The sequence below is a fragment of the Vulpes vulpes genome, chromosome 2, assembly GCF_048418805.1.
Source record: "Vulpes vulpes isolate BD-2025 chromosome 2, VulVul3, whole genome shotgun sequence".
NCBI classification, from domain to species: domain Eukaryota; kingdom Metazoa; phylum Chordata; class Mammalia; order Carnivora; family Canidae; genus Vulpes; species Vulpes vulpes.
This window is the reverse complement of record NC_132781.1, coordinates 107,836,153-107,840,682: the sequence shown is the minus strand read 5'-3', so window position 1 is coordinate 107,840,682 and position 4,530 is coordinate 107,836,153.

Here is a 4,530-nt window from a genome sequence, read left to right as displayed (position 1 = left end):
TGGAGCGGGAAGGGGGGGCTGCGGTGACTGCATTTGTGGCCACATGACAGTGAGACACTAGGAATGCCATTGGACTGGATGGAGGAGAGGGTATGACAGACCCTGAGTGGTGTAGGTGCCCTTCTCCCTGGAAACCAGGCCCTTCCCACAAGATGTTCCGATGACAAAGCAAGCACACGAATCCTGTCCTATGAGACCCTATGTCTAGTGACTGCACCCCAGCAGAAGAAGGGGTTGGAGGGGGGCTTTGCAGCAGTCGGAGGATGAGGCTCTGCATAGGAAAGATTGAGTTAGGAGAATGAGAGACGACAAGGGAGGTCCTGGGGACTGGAGACCTTTGTGGGTCCTTGCAGATGGGTGTCTTTTCCCAGGCGAGATTTGGGGCTGAGTATGTGATAAACCAGAAGGAAGCCCCCCCACCCATGCCTTACCATGGCCCCCGCTGCACTAGAGGCACATTGAGAAGGCACAGGAGAGGCGAGGCAACAAGTTTGGTAGGTGTGCAGGACATTCCTTAGCACTTGGTGTGTTCAGATCCACAGAAACTAATGACAGTGGCAGTGCGGTGGCCGCTTTACTGCAGTTCTGGAGGGTGAAGCCAGCGAGCCACCACTCTGGACCTGCTTTCTCTGCATCTGTGAAAGATCTTCTGCTGAAAAGCTCCCACGAGATGTTTTAGCCCGCGCTTCTCAACCTCCTCTCCAAGGATGAGAGACTATTTCATGTCTTGCTAAAGACTTGACCCGGTATGCTCAACACTTTTTTTCTAATTTCCTGGGGTCACCGTAGAAAGGAATTAAATTAATCTTGCCTAACACAAGACTAAGTACCTTGTACCTTGGAAAGACTAAGTTGTCATGGGTGTGTGGGATGTCTGGGGTGACAGGACAGAGAGGGGAGGAAGGAGCGTCAGGGAGACGGTGCTTGCGGTCGTTGTACCATGGACAATGGCAGTTGACTGTGTAGGAGGTTAGGGAGATGGAGAGGTAGGGAAGGATGAGCTGAGTGAAGGCTTTCAGACAGCAGCTAAAAGGTCATTGGAGACCTTGGGGTTGAGGGGGAAACTAGGTTACAGGAGGTTAAGGAAGGAGTGGGTGGGTAGGAAATGGAGAAAACAGGTGTAAACTACTCTTTCAATCAGATCAGTGTGAAGAGAAGGCAAGAGGCAGGATGGGTAGGGGAGTGGGAAGGAGGGTCATTTTTAGGATTGGGTAGTTTCGGGACAGTCATAAAAAGAGGGGAAGCAATTAATGTTTTTGGAAAGACTGAAGATATGAGCAGAGAGAAGACAAATGGTGAAGTGGAACCCTGGGGACGATGGAAGGGGCGCCATTAAGAGCATGAGCACCTGGATGAAGGTGCCCTGGGAAGACAGGAGGATGCTGGTTTCTGAGAATAAAGGTGACAGTTTGGATGGACAGTCAGGAAAATGTTGATATAAAATGAAGGCATGTTGGAATAGGTCACTTCAGATGCTGATGCTGTCAAACAAATTTTAAAAATTTATTTATTTATTTGAGAGAGGTGGGTAGAGAGAGCCCTCAAGCAGAGGGAGGAGCAGAGGGGGAGGGAGAGGGACAAGGAGACCCCACGCTGAGGATGGAGCCCAATGTGGGGCTCCATCCCAGGACTCCAAGATCATAACCTGAGTTGAAATCAAGAGTCAGACACTCAACCAACTGAGCTACCCAGTTGCCCCGATGCTGGCAAATTTTTTAGGGCAAGGCAAACTTAAGGATGAGGAATGGAGCGAGCTGGAGACTCAACCACTCACTCAGATGCCTTGATTTTGCACTTAACTCCTTAATGCCTTCACGCCCTCGGCCTATTGTGTCCAGTCTGCTCAACCCTACCTCGGAGAGACAAATGCCCTGTCTTTGTGGACTCTACATTCAATTGACGTAGCCGGAGAATAAGCAGTGGTGTAGTAGTAATAATAATAATATTACAGGATGGTGAACTATACAGGGTAATAGAGTATAGAGGGTGCTAGAGAAGGGAGGGTGGTTATCTCAAAATGGCCAGATTACAGATGATTTGTGGTTTTTTTTTGTATTTTTCTCCTTTTTCCAAATTACTTGCAGTAAACACGCACCCCACCCATTTAATTAGAAAAAAATAAAAGTGATGGGGAAGTGTTCTGTTAAGTTGCAATGACAGGTTTTAGACTCCTGTTCACTTTCTACCTAGTTCTTTTTTTTGACAAAAGTCTCTTTGGTTTGTTGTTTGTTGGTCCTCTGACTGCGAAGAGTGAACTTCATGGGAAAAGCAGGAGAGAAAGGGCGGGTGGATCTACGCCTTTCTCTTTCTTTATCTTCACCTGTAGGCAGAGTGTGAGAAACCCAAGGCTGATCTTGGTAGTTCTTGGGATTGTGATTTGGCAGAGTGGGAAATCATGCCTTGGGAAGCTGGGGTCCCACCTGGTTTACACTCTTCCTCGGTTATTATGTGTCTATCCTCACCATAAAGAAAGAGCACCTCTGGGATCATCCGAATCCACAGCCTCCACCACGGACCACTGTGGCCCAGCCTCAAGGCTCGGTGAGCACTGTGGTTGACAGCCCCCGCCAGCAGAGCCCTTGTACCCACCCAGTGCCACCACAGGAGGGACATAGGCAGCCCCTGGCTCGGAGCTCAGGGAACTGAGCCTGGGGCACCTGTCTGTAACCTGCTTAGCAGTTAAGGAGTTCACAGAGCCAAGTCATGTGAAGATGGCAAGTGGATAAGAGGCCACGTTGGAATTCAGCATGGAGAATCTGAGGAATTGAAACCAGCTGTAGGCTGGTGTTTTTTATTTTTTTTTAAATTTATATTTATTTATTTATTTATTTATTTATTTATTTATTTATTTATTTATTTATTTTCTAGGCTGGTGTTTTAAGAGAAATACCATAATATGAGACGTCGGAGAGAGATGCTGGGCCAGAGAGTTGTAAAGTTCTGTGGGTTCTTGGAAGTTAATGCTATTAGATCTCAACGTGTCACTTGTTGGGATGTAGACGTCCTCTGGGCATCCTGGTTCTTCCAATCTTTCAAGATACCCTTCAGCACATTATCTCCCCACCTGGTAGATTATCAGATAAAAAGCCTTTCATTCCCTGATTGGATATAAGGATGAAAATGTAAATTTTGTGCTGTGGATGCCGAGCTTACTGAGGCCTGGTTCTGGCCCTCTGGGGAACAGTGTGGTAGGAGGCAGGGTCCTATGCCAGGAGAAGGGCAAGATGCGGGAGGCAGTGGACACAGGAATGTGGGCCCTAAATGCAGGTATAATTTCCACGAATTATACACTTCAAACATGAATGAATTTTTCTTTGGGATATCATTAACTGAATCCACTCCACAACCTACCTTTTTCATACGAGGACTCACTCCACTGACTGATCCCATGCCGATCAAGCATGCAGTGGCCCCTCCTGCCGGCTATTGGTGCTAGACCCAAACTCTAGTGTTCTTTGCTGAGGAACTTTAAAAGTCATGTGGATCAGGGTGCCAAAGCGGCTCAGTTGGTGAAGCATCTGCCTTCAGCTCAGGTCAGGATCTCAGGGTCTTGGGATCAAGGTCCTTATCAGACTCCCTGCTCAGCATGGAGTCTGCTTGTCCTTCCCTCTCTGTTCCTCCCCTGCTCATGCTCTCTCTCTCTCTTAAATAAATAAAATCTTTTAAAAAAGTCACATGGATCAACTACAAAGTGAATTAGTGTATCATGATTCGTGAACTATAATATAGGAATAAGGTCTTATGTCCCTGCATTTGTTTCCTGTTGCTGCTGTAACAAATAGCCCAAACTGCCACAAACCTGGTGGCTTAAAACAACACAGATTTGATCTCTTAGAGTCCTGGAGGTCAGAAGTCTGAAAGGAGTCTTAGGGGGCTGAAATCCAGATGTTTAGGCATGGCTGCTTTCCTTCCAGAAGCTGCGGAGGAGAATCTGTTTCTCCAGGCTGCCTGCATTCCTTGGCTTTTGGCCCCTTCCTCCACCACAGAACCTCTGTCCTCGCATCCCTTTTTTTCTGATTTTGACCCTCTTGTCTCCTTTATCTCCATTGTCATTTAATATATGTAACATAAAATTGGTCATTTAGCCGTTTTTTGAAGTATATGATGCCGTGGCATGAAGTACATTCACAGGGTAGTACGGCCACCACCATGATTTGTGAACCCTTCATCACGCAAGTAGAATAACCCCCGTCCTTTCCTCCCCTCGGCAGATGGGGACTCCAAATCTACTTGCTGCCTCTATGAATTTGCCATTCTACACATTCCATGTAGATGGAGTCCTGCGGTATTTGTCTTTTGTGTTTGGTTATTTCACCTAGTGTAAGTTCTTCAAGAGTCATCCAAGTTGTAGTGTGTTCTAGAACGTCATTCCTTTTATGGCTGAATGATATTCCATTATATATGCATATATACATATGTATACATACGACATTTATCTGCTCATCTATTGATGGACCCTGGGTTATTTCCATGTTTTAGCTCTTATGATTAATGCCGCTATGAATACTGGAGTAGAAGTATCTATTTGAG